Consider the following 13,253-nt stretch of genomic DNA (forward strand, 5'->3'; position numbering starts at 1 on the left):
TTGCACGGAACTCCAAAGTCAATAATAAAAGACCCTATAAATGCGTCAAGGCAGAAAGCCAACTAGATAATCAGTGAGACCCCGAGCTACAATGGAAGATGAAATGGAGACAGCTTTTTTTTTTTTTCAATTTGTTAAAGGTGAAGAAAGACAACATGGATATTTTCACTTCCTTTTTAAAAAGATATTGATCATAATTGTGGACTCAAACACAAGTAAACCCAATGGACAGAAGACAAAAGGTGTCCTGAGAACGAAGCCACTGGATAACATACATGACTGCAAGATGGGAATAAGTAAAATGTCCCCAGACAGGAAAAAGAACACTGCTCAAATTGGACTAAAGGAATTCTGTACTAAAATTAGCAGCTGAAACTTTGAGATACTGGCCTAAGGCTACTGTGACCAAAAAGACCAATAAATGCTGGTTTTCCTCTGGAATAGCAGTGGCCGTGACATGGCCGTGACACACAAAACCTTGCCTCTCTAGGGGCAAAACCAGAGTGTGGTCACTCCTGTCTGCAGTCCCCACTGCCAGATCACAAGGAATATTAACAATGGCCACAGCCACCAAGTTGAATGTCTACCCTTTCACTCTCACATGCTAAATAGTACGTATTTATTTTATCTCAAGTTCTTTTAACATTTCTATAGTGCATTCTACTTTTTATTTACAGATGGGATCTGAGGCCCACATTAGTTGGCCAAGCTGCTCCTGTTTATAAGCTAGCAAAAAGCTACAGTTGCAACCCCAAGAGAGATCCCCTGTCTTGTAAGGGAGGCTAAAACAAAAAATAGTCTTCCTCAATCAGAAAGGCAGAGATATAATGTGATCAAACCCAAAGTAATGAAAAGGATCGTGAGTTGATTGCCAGATAAAATGTTAACCAGGTTGCACCTAGTGTACAAAACCCTGCAGCAGATAAAATTAGAATTGGAAAGTGCTTAACAATACACCTTGAAGTCTGTTCTACATGAGTACATACGAGCTTGTTCAGCTCTGTTTTACAGGTCCATGATTTTCTTTGTACAGATGTAACTTTTCAAAATTGATTTATTTATAAATATTTTTTTAAGTGAAAAAGAAAAAGATGTACAAAGTTTTAAAAAATCATGCAATTTGCAAAGTTTTACAATAAAAAGTGGACGACTTTCCTGCCTCAAACTTATCACTCCTTCCTAGAGGCCACCATAGCTCACAATTCCTTGCACAGTACTTATTTCTAGAAAATTTCCCTGCATGCACACATCCATACACATACATGGTGCATGCATGTTCCTTTATAGTAAGAAAACAGGATATGTGGGATACGCATCATATTTATGTTATTAAAAATGGCAGCACAATGTTTTATGTTGCTTTTTTAAAACTAAATATATCTTAGACGGCCTTCCATATTAATACACATTTTGTGCTCATTGTAATGCATCTAAATGATATATGAATGTAACTTGATCCACTCAACTAGCCCACTTTTAATAGACCAGTAAGTCATTTCCAGTCTCTTGCTCTTGAAATAATGCTGCAGTGAACATCCTTGAACATGTTTGGGAAAATATTTGCATGATAGGTTCCTGGAGAAGTGATTATCAGATCCTAGGGATGTGCATTTAATTAATTTATTTTATTTTTGTTTTAAAAAGGAAATATGTTTGCATGGTTAAAAATTAAAATAGTATGACAAAGTAAGTATTGGAAAGTCTGGCACCTTACCTATCCCTGATCATCACACCTCACCTTTACCCTCTTTACATAAAGACTTTATTAGTTTCTTCTGAATCCTTCCAGATTATTCTTTCTTCAGATGCAAGGAAACCCATATACATTCTTAATCCCCCCTTTTTGCACCCCCAATACATACTATATCCAGTGTTGTATATCTTGCTATCTTCACTTAATGTATCCTAGAGATCTTGCTATGGATTGAGTGTGCTTCCCCAAAATTCATATGTTGAAACCTAGCCCTCATATGTGATAATTATTAGGAGATGGGCCCTTTGGGAAGTGATTGGGTCATAATGGTGGGAACCCCATGAATTGGATTAGTGCCCTAATAAGAAAGACATGAGAGAGATAATCTCTCCACTCTCCACTATCTGAGAACACAGGGAGAAAACCGTTGATTGCAAACTAGGGAGAAGGCCCTCACCAGACACCAGATCTGCCAGATACTTGATTTCCCAACTTCCAGAGCTGTGAGAAATAAATTTACCTTGTTTATAAGCCACTCAACTTGCATAATTTTGTTATAGCAGTCCAAACAGACTAAGATAATCTTTCCCATGCACATAGGGATCAACCCCATTCATTTTAACATCTGCATATGACTACATAGGGTAGATATTCTACAATTTTATTAACCCCATTTTGATGGACAACAAAGCTATTTCTTAATTTTGGATACTGTCAAAAACATTACACCCGATTGTCTCTTTTTAGAGTTAGAGCAAAATATGAAATGCCATGACCTCTTTTAGAGTGTTTTGAGCTGAGAGCAGATGCAAGTTTCCACAGCACTCCAGAGATTCATATGATAAATCAAGGAAGAGAATCTTGCTTGTTAATGTATTCATGTGTTATAAGTTGAAGTATATCCCCTAAAAAGATAGGTTACCCCCAGTACTGGTATATCTGATCTTTTTTATAAACAGGCTTTCCAGGTTTAATCAAATTGAGACAAGTTCAATACAACAGGTGTCTATAAGAAGACAAAAATTTGGACACAGACATGTCCAAAGACAGAGAAAGAGATTGGAGTTATTCTTCCACAAACTACGGAACAGTTGGGGCCACCAGAAACTGAAAGAGAAAAGGGTTCCCCCCAGAAGCTTTGAAAAATCATGGCCCAGCCAACACCTTGACTTTGGACTTCCAGCATCTCAAACTGTGAACTTCTGTTTTGTTAAGCGACACAGATAGTGGCATTTTGTTACAGCTGTCATGGGGAACCAACATGCCATGTGTCTATTCATTTCTAAATGTCCTGTGTTTGACCTTTCCCGACCTGTTCCCACGCATTACCAGCAAAACAGATGCCACTCAAGCATCTTCAGAGAGGCTGTCTACTAACATCAAAGCTGGGATTTCAGCACTCTGTGCCCTGAAGCCTGAGACCAAGTGGCTGGTTGGTGCCCCATTCCTGGCATCATCTGTAAGCTTTCCAGAGCCTCTGCTCATCAGGGCATAGGGAATGTTCCAGGAATGCATAGGAGATCAGAGGTGTGGCTCCTTACTGTTGATCCATATTATTTGCACATAATCCCCCACACCCAGAGGCCTTTCCAATCCTGTCTTGCCCTACCTACCTGTGTTTGGAAAACACATCTTCCTTTCTCCCCTCTTCCTCATCACACAGGGAAACAAACCCACCAGCTTTGTCCACCCTAAATGGTTTTGAGCTCTCCAGAAACAGACAGGCAGAAAAGACCCATTTTCAAAGCCATTTACCTGAAGAGCACCTGGAAGACTTACCTGGCAGGTTCCTCCTTCAGATTTCCTTTTAGGTGATCATGGATTTGGCAGTGGGGCACTTGGCTAATCCTCAAAGAGCACAAATCAAAACACCCCATTCTCCTGCCCCATAATTACATTATCCATTTACTCCCCACGAGCCAGTGATAAAAGGGCCACGTGAAGCAGGGCTGATGAAAGGGATCCCTGCAGGTGTGACTTAGGCAGACCAAGAGAGGACACACTCATGGAGGGTGGGGCAACTTGGAGCAGGCACGCCCCATGGTGGAGGATGAGGCCAGTGTCTCCCCTGTGGTCACCTTCGGCTGCTGACCTAGATGCTGAGGCCCAGTGTCAGGGCTGGGGCAGCACCTGGAGGAGCTGTTGAGGACTTCCACTGCCTTGTGGCACGTGGGGCCTTCTATGACCATCCCTGGCTTCATAGACACATCCTTTCACAGCTTCCTCTGGGGAAACCCAAAGAAGCCCTGGGTGGTAGCCTTAGCACGTCAGAAGTCTCAGCTCATTTGGAGTTCAATGTCAGATACTGCTCTAGCCAACCGGTCCCATTCCTTAGTGTCCATTTTCAGTTATGTTTCCCAAGTCTTGTCTTGTGGAAACTATTTTAAGACGTTCTTAGGCCATATTGTTTGCCTCACAGAGCTCATGTTTTGGGACGCTCTCATTGTGAGTTTCTCTGCCGCAGTCTGGCTGGGCACAATTCAGGAGCCACTTGTCAAAAGAAACAAACTTTATTTTTAGAACCACACATGCCAAACAAAACAGCTCCTCAGGAAAAACCCTCAGAGCCCAACTGCCACCACCCAGGCTTCCCACAAGCCTCTCAACCTCCCCCACTCCTCCTGCTCTTGAGGCCGATTGGCTGGGTCACATGGGCGGAGCCAAAAAAGTCCCCCAATGAGCAGCTCCATGGTCTGAAAGGGCAGGGAAACAACCCAATGAGCATCACCACAGAGGAGCCAATCAGCTAGAAGTTGCTGGGGCCCGCTGTGAGCCAATCATCAGCTGGCAGTCTGAAAGTTTGCTGGGGCCCCTTTGGCTGTGGCTCTCAACAGTTCTCCACCCCTTTGGGGCCATCTCCACATCTGAAGCTTGTTTCTGTGGGATCACATTTATTATTTTTCTGAACCGCTTGCATATATATTTTCCCAAATCCATTGCAGTCATCCTAAAAAATACCAAGGCTCCCTTAGCTTTTAGGTATTCTAGAAGCAGAAGCCCACTTTCTCCTCTGGTTGCTATGATGAATTAGATTCAGAGAGTGTCCAAAGTGTTGAGGTTCCTCATCCTCTTACCTCATCTCTGTCCAATGGGGAAGCACCATCTGTACACTTCCACTGTGAGGGGCTGATGGCTACCCCACCCTTTCAATAAGACCTATTTCTTTGGGGAAAAAATAATGGTATTCTGTTGATATCAGGGGCTTAATATGACTAAAATATTTAGGGAGGTATCTTGGTTAAGCCACTTTAACAAAGTGTCATAAATTGGATGGTATATAAACAACAAAAATGTATTCCTCACAGTTCTGGAGGCTGAGGTTAGAGATTCGGGTACCAGTGTGCTCAGGTCTCTTCCCAGTTGCAGATTTCTGGCTTCTTATTATATCCTTGTATCCACGACAACAGAAAGAGAGTGGGAGAGCTTCATGGGGTCCCTTTTATAAGGGCACTAATTCCATTCATGAAGTTACCATCCTCATGACCTAATAACCTCCAAAGGTGCCACTTCCTAATACCAGAGGTTCAACATACAAATTTGGGGGAATACAAAATTCAGCATCTAATTCAGGAGGGTAAAGCTTGAGTTACGTGGTAGGCTGTGGTGGGGTGGGGAGTCTCTCAGGTATTTTAACTAACTCTCTCTCTCTCTCTTTCTCTTTCCTTGATGAATACATTGTGATTTTTTTTTTTTACAAACTTACCCCATAATTTTTTTTTTTAACTTACGCAGCAGACCTCATGTACTTTTGGCTGTCCATCACAGTTTGTACAGTCACAAAAGACTATTAACCTTGAGAGATGAAAGGGTGGGATACATGATCCTCAATATTCCTCCTCCTCCCAAAATTCTACTTGTTGTATTTCAGCCTGGAGACCCATTCTCCATACAGAAGGCCATCTTGTCTTCCTTAGTTACTGGGCCTTGGGATCCACATGTGTTAGAAAATGTTGTCTACCTGCTATAACCAATAACTGCCGAGTCTCAGTGCTGACCACATAAAAGATCAATTTGTCACTCAGGACACAAAACAGCTGCCACAACTAACTCCTGACTCATCTCACATTTTTTGCCCTCTCCTTTGCCAGAGACTTCATTTCTCAGTCTTTTCCTGTGCCAGAGCCAGGTGGCCACATGACCAGGTTCTAACCAATGAGAGAGAAAGTGGAGCTTTGAGGGCCAGGTAGGCGCACCATCTTCCCCAGTGAATGGAAAGCACTTGTTCCAGGGCTTCCCTCTTTCAATCCTTGCCTCTTTCTGCTTCTACTGGCCCCACGTGTTCCTTGGTTTGTGGCAACATGACTCCAATCTGTGCCTCTGTGTGTTCACGTAGCCATCTTTTCTCTGTGTCTATCTGTGTCCATGTTTCCCTCCTCTAATAGACACCAATCATACTGATCTCATCTCAACCTGGTTACATCTGCAAAAACCCTGTTTCTAAATAAGGCCAGAGACACAGGTATTGGGGTTAAGGACTTGAACATATCTTTGGGGGCACCCAGCTCAGCTTATAATACTCTGAAAAGCAAAGCTACCTTCCCTGAGTTATATGCATGCCAAGGCTTAGGGATGCTGGTGTCAGCATGCAATATTTTTCGTCTAGATAATTTCAATGATTCCGGACTGTCTCCCATCTCCAGTCTCCCCTCTCCTTTGCATTGCTGTTAATCATCTTATAAAGGCATACCTGACTTCTCTTGCCAGTAGATACCTCTAAATGCCTGTACTTAAAGAAAAAGGATATAATCTTTAAGAAATATTCCCTGTTCCTTAGCATCCATCAGGCACCAAGCAGGAGGATAAAAAGTCAATATGTTGAAGAAGAGCAAGTAGAAGGATGGAAGGGTCCCAGGCTCTCAGAGGCATCACTGAGCCACCGAGCCTGTGCCTGAGCCTCCCATTACATACCTCCAGATTCCTGGTTATGGAAACACTGAATCTTTGATTGTTGTTCCCTGCCATAGACCCTTTATGTTCTGGTCCCAACCTACTAGTCAGCTCGGTTTCCTCTCCTCATCACAATGACTCTCTCATCCTCCAGCCTGTACAGGCTTCCTGTCATTCTCAGGCCACTTCTTATTTATGCGCCTCTCACTCCTTAGGATGCTGTCTTCTGCTTCTGTTACAGCTGATGTACACTCATGCTCTTCCTTCAAGATCCAGTGGTACCGGTTCCTGCTCCATGAAGCCTTCGTTATCTTCCTCTGGGTACTTTGCTTCTGCCCCATCATTGGGCCAAGTACACGTTCACAGGCTGTGTTTACATCATGGTGTTCCCCACAATTAGGAGCCACTTGAGGTCAGGGGCAGCATTTTACTTACCCAGCACAGTACGCAATAGGGACTTAATAAATGTTTCCTGACTGAACAATTGATAAAGCCTGGCTACTCAGTAGCGACACGCCTTCCGCCATGCTGGGAGCTCACACACTGTGGGCACAGCTCACAACCCTTCTCTGAGCCTTTTATTCTCCCATGTGTTCTAGTTCCATGTTACCTCATAGATTTCTAGAACACCGGAGTTGAAAAAGATGTCCTAGGGTTTATTATTATGATGATGGCAGTTGAGTAAAATAAAAGATTCCAGACAAAAATATATTTGGGAAACACTGAGTTAAATAAAATTTAAACAAAACTGCTGTGATTTGAGTAAGTGTCCCCACAGGAGCATGTATTGAAGGCTTTTCTTTGTCATCAGCCTGTGACACTATTGGGAGGTGGGGCCTAGTAAAATGGTCTTAGGTCGTTGGAGGCACATCCTTGAAGGGACCAGCCCCTGTCTGGTTCTCTCTCTCTTTTTTTTTTTTTTTTTTTGCCTCCTTGCTGCCATAAGATGAACAGGCTTCTTCTACCATGTGCTCCTTCCATAATGTACTGTGCCAGGACAGGCCCAAAATATAATATTTGACGGGAACAAATATAACCATGGACTCTGAAACCACAAGCCAAAATAAAGCTTTTTCCCTCATTAAGTTAATTATCTCAGGCATTTTGTTACAATAATGTAAAGTGACTAACACAAAGTCCCTCACTGGAGAACTTCTCAGTTCCACCCCCACCCCCACTATGGAACCCTCTCTCTCAAAGCATTCCCTTGGACTTAGTTCTATGGATACACCATGGAACTCGCTCTTCTACAAGATCCTCATTTGACAGGTAAGAATTTTCTTCCTTGGGCTGCAGAGTCAAGCCTGCCTGCCTGTATCTGTGAATCTCTCCACCCCACTCTGTGGCTCCTTCTTGATCTTCTCCACCACTTTCTGGCCACACCACTAATTTAGCACTTTGCCTGGTGGGTCATGTATGCACTTATGTCTAGAACTAAATTATAACTTTCTAAATGGAAGGAGCCATTTCAACACTCTTCTAGTCTTTTCACTGTGCATAGAGTTGGTCATGTGGTCAATAACATACTGAAGAAAGAATAGTAAATTGATGAATGAATGAGAGAGATAAAATTTGATCACATTGTTTTGAAAAGTGATCACATCTCTTTGGGGACTAGAATAGAGGCAGCATTATTTTTTTGTTTCACTAAGAAGAAGAAGAATGTTTTCCATGACCTCATCACAATACTTTCTTATCATAGGAGCATCCTAATTTCAAAGGTGTTAAAACAAAAACAAATGTGTATCTTACAATTAATGAAAGACAGTAAGAAACCTAAAGCAAATTTCAGCTTTACAGATAACCTCATTCCACGGGGAACTCATTTCCAAATTGCCCAAAGCCTCAGTGTGGGAAGGGAGTGGGAAGGAGGAAAGTTTGGAATCACAGGGTTAAAGAAAAATAGCTAAGGAAGTTCTGCCAAGGGCCAAAGCAGTGAGTGCCTTGAGGTTTTCCAGGGTGGTGGCCATTGCTGTTGAGCAGCCTCCAGCTGAAACCTAACAGGCAGGGCACACAAATGGCATCAATTAATCTGAGATTGGTAATGACATGTTTGTTTTGGATTGAAGGAATGCCATTGTGGCTTCAGTGCAATGGTTGGGTTGTTGTGGACAGAGGGTGGGGAGATATGAGTCCTGGACACAGTCATGTCATGGCCCTTGGGAATGGTCCAAGAGGGTTCTGGGGTGTTTGGGGTAGTTGGGAGTTTGGGGGATAAAAGAATTTTCTCCAAGAAGCTCAAAGAAAGGCAGCAACTAATTGCACATGGTGATCCTGTGAACCAGAGGCTGAAGCTCACCTGCCGATGGCCACCAGGCATTGGCTATGGACCCTGCCCTCTTATTGACGGGAACCATTGTGCTCTGGAGTTGATCTGCATAGCCTCATGTTTATTTGTTGTTTGTTTGTTTTAAGGAAGCCTTCTTTCCCTGACTTCGTGAACCCAGGGGCAGGGAAGTCATTTTCCCATTTCCAAAACACAGTCCAAGTTCACAAGCCCCACATTTCAAACCAAACCCAAGCCATCGGTGGTTTTCCTTTGGCCAAATTCAACCTTCTGCACTGGAGAGGGTGGCCTGGGGTGGAAGGGCACTTATAGGGCTTATTAAAAATGGGTACCAAAGTCTTCTGGGAGAGAAAATAGCTCTTTCCAGAGAGATTTTCATGATTAAGTGCAAATGAATCCCAAACACATGGATCAAATTTCCCTGAAATTACACACAGTTTTAAAAATTAAGGGGGAAAGAGAATGGTTTTTCTGGTAACCCCAAAACATCTGAAGAAGAAACACACACACACACACTCATACCAACGAAAATAAACCAAACAGTGGTGTTGGAGGTTATCTATTGGTGCAGAATCCAGCTGAGTTTGACCTTTCTTGGTGAGTAAGGCTAAGACCTGCCCCGACCCCATCACCTGGCGGGGACAATCTGAGGCTGAAAGGCCTTCTCCAGCTGAGAAGCACTGCAATTTTGAAGAGGGAGGCAGGGCAGACAGGGAAAAAGCCCATTTTCTGTCAGTTAAGCTTCTCCATTAGTTACCTTTACCTTCATGAATGCTGTTAAGATTTGGGCTTTAACATACATAACTTTAAATCAGTAATATCCTTCATGGGTTCATGATTTGTTGGCTCCATATGTAACCTCTTGGCCCATTAAATTGGCTCCAACTCAAATCCTGTTGTTCTTTTACTTTCAGCCTTCTTTTTGTTGAAACAGAAGGGGGCATGGAGTGGAGGAAGGAGGGAGCAGGAGTAACAAGAAGAAACTAGGGAAAGAAACAAAAAAATGGGATTCCATCTACTGAAATTTCTAAATGTGGAATTCATTGTCTGTACTGGCTTCGAGGCAGAAAAAAAAAGACTAAGAGTTTAAATATTTGTTGAAGTCTGGATTTCTCCCTGCACCCGTCTCCCCCACCAGCCGCTCTTGTGAAATTAAAGCTGAAGCTAGCAGTTCGCATCTAACTTTTGAAATGTCACCGGCAATGCTGCTATTATTTCGATTTTCTGGGGAACGCCCGTCGGTTCCCTGCTGCAGCTCAATTAAGCTAACTCCGCTTCTTGCAGATCTGGCCTGACAGCTGCATTGAATTTGGGTTCATTGGTTGATTTATCAAGCCTGCTGATGTATAGCCTCATGATTTAGGAGCACCAAAAACCCTGGAATGCACAGAAAAAGCAATATATGCATTATTATTAATAATAATAATAAAGATAAATGTCAGCCCCAAGTGACTCTGGTGGCCCTTGCCACTCCATTTAACATTTTAACGGTGGCATGTGGCCCCTGCGTGGCACTTGGTTCTGTCTGGTTCCTTCAAGGAGGCTAAGAAAAGGTTATTTGTCAAATGCTAGGTTGGAGTGGAAGGGGGATATTTTCAAAGCTCTAGGTCAGACCAGCCCAGCTGCATTCCTGTCCCTGTCATTGAACGAGCTGAACTTTGTCACATTATTAAGCTGTCAGCAACGCCAGGGCGTTGTTTAGATTTCTGGTGGGAACTCCTCACACATGCTCTGGGGCTCCATGGGGATTTTATCAACACCATTGTAAAACATGCACAAATGAGCTGAGCTGGAATTGCCCTGGGAAGACCAGGCTCCCTCCGCCTCATCGGGCAGGAATGGAAATACCAGAGCCGGGCTCTTGTGCCACCCACAGACAACCTCCCGGGTGCCCTCTGCAAACACCACCACGCCGGCAGGTCCTGTTTTGTGCCCTGACATTTCCCCCTGAGTGTCGATGACTGAAAGTTCGGCCTTGGTCTTAGCCAGATTAGATGCCAGGAAGCTTAGAGTTTGGATGTATGCAGAGCTGATATGGCCCAAGGACCGGGACTCAGGTCAAGGGTGCCCTTCAACTTCCCGGATTATCTCTTTTTCCTCTGTGATCCTACCCCTGAGATCCAAATGCTCTCCTGTTATTAGTCCTCCAGACTGGGAACTAGGAAAGCTCCAGATTCAAATTACAGAAGTTGAATTGTCAAGAATTATAGGGTGCACTGCCTCCACAAGGAAGCCCTCCATTCAAAGGCAAGAGCCATGCTTCAAAGTTTCACTATCAGCAGTGAGACTCTGGGGAAGGGGTTCAGGACTGGGGGCTTCCAGCAGCCTTCAAATCACACACTGCACTCGGCCCACGCTTCATGTTGGCATGGAATTGCCTCCAAATAGTGGATATCGGTGGGAGAAGAGAGCCTGCCACAGAGCTCCAGGATCCCTCCAGTCTCTGAAAAGCATCATTCTCCCCGCCAACAGCCCCACCAACCAAAGGAACTCCAGGCACATTCCAGGCACACTTGGACTCCGTTAAAACACCAGGATAGCTTTGAGCAGCATGGGGTGAAGAACAAAACTTTTTCCCCTACTGGCTTTGTGGCCTCAGGCCATGACTATATGTACAATGGATATATATTGGATTTTTTTTTTGGTAGTACTGGGGATTGAACCAGGGCCACGTGCATGCTAGGCAAAACAGTCCCCAGCTTTATAATAAGTAACAGCAGAACACGCCTTGTAGCCTGAAATGAGGATCAGATGATATGGCACAGATAACAATGCTGAGTGTACTTCTGAACACAGTAGGCACTCAATAAATTGTGGCTCTTGGGATGAATCCCCACCACAAAACAGCAGATCATTTTTTTCTGTTACATCAAATATGTGAACGTAGGAAGACAAGAAACCACCTCCTCAGACAGGACCACAGGCGATCACTTTACAGAGAAGCAATGTCTACTCTTAATCCATCTTGGAGGAATATTGATCATCTAACCATCCTTAGAAACTACTCTTAGGGTTCCCTTGACCTATTAAAAATTATTATGGGCTAGGGAAACATATGGATGGTTGGATAAATATGTGGCTTATATGAATGAATAAATAGGGAGATGATTTATGTGAGTATGAATAGTGTGAATATCATATATGTATATACTTTTATACATATGGAAGTGTGCACAGAAATAGATGAATGGATGGAATATATATTAGGGATATTGTGTACACTGCTGCCTGTATTTTTATCTATTTAAATATATGGACATGTTTATATAGAAAGATCACAAATTGATAGGTGATGAGTAGATAGATAGATGGGTACATGATGGATTGATGGATGGATAGATAGATAGGTGGATAGATGGGCAATAGATGAATCTGTGACATGTGATTCATTGTCATGTAGAAGCCCACAACTCTGATGCTTTGTTTTCTAAAGAAATCATAATGCAGGCCTGGGTGCTCCTCAACACTCCTGGCTCAGGTATGGGGCTGCTCCAGGTCCTGGAATGTCTCTGCAGGAATTTGAGAAACACACTCAACTCTCTGGCCACTAAGGAAGGTTCACTAATGATCCAGTCCTTCTTCAACTTCCATGATTCTTTTTCAACTTGTATGATCCAAACCAGGACAAAGGAGTTGGAGCCACTTTTCAGAATCCACAGGCTGCATGGGGCTGAAGCTATGTAGGCAGGGACACTCACACACCGAGCAACCCATACCTAAATAGAAACACATGGCCTCTTCCCCTCCCTGTTTCAGTGCACACCAGCATGTGGGTGGTCCCCACAGGGAAGTGGAAAAGAACGTGTACCTGCTTGGAGGATTTTTTCCACAAAGAAGAGCCCCAGACCTCTCTCCGGACCTCCCACTGCTGAAAATTTGGTCCATCAAGCTGCAAAGAATAGTTCAAGTAGGGGAAATTTCTCCTAACAGGGCCTCTTGTTACCACCACTGAGATTTGTCTAACAACTTCATTAAACTGGGTCCATGCTGGCCCTTGGATGGATGCTCTGGGCACAGCAGGTAGAAGCCACAGACCTGTCACAGGACACAAATGCCTTGAAATATTTCTTCCTTCATTACATGGTAGTAGGTGGTGTTAATAACCATCCTAGATGCTGCTGCATTGTGAACAGGCAAAGCCAGAGGAAGATAAATGGCCAACCTCAGTCTCTTGAGCGCAAGATCCTGAGATCCTGAGAGAGATCACTGACATCCCATGGCTCCAATGGGTTTAGATTGAGGAGACCTGAGAGGCACCGCAATTCTTCCAGCAGATGTGTTTTTCATTGTGCCATCTCCTCAGCTGTGGGAAGGGAAAAATGATTATACTTTCCATGGGTAATTTTCAAAGGGGCACTGATAATTTAGAATAAATGAAGGGGTTGG

Source organism: Marmota monax, unplaced genomic scaffold (assembly GCF_021218885.2).
Source record: "Marmota monax isolate L192 unplaced genomic scaffold, Marmota_monax_Labrador192_F-V1.1 WCK01_AAM20220418_F8-fsc00187, whole genome shotgun sequence".
In the NCBI taxonomy this organism is placed as follows: Eukaryota; Metazoa; Chordata; class Mammalia; order Rodentia; family Sciuridae; genus Marmota; species Marmota monax.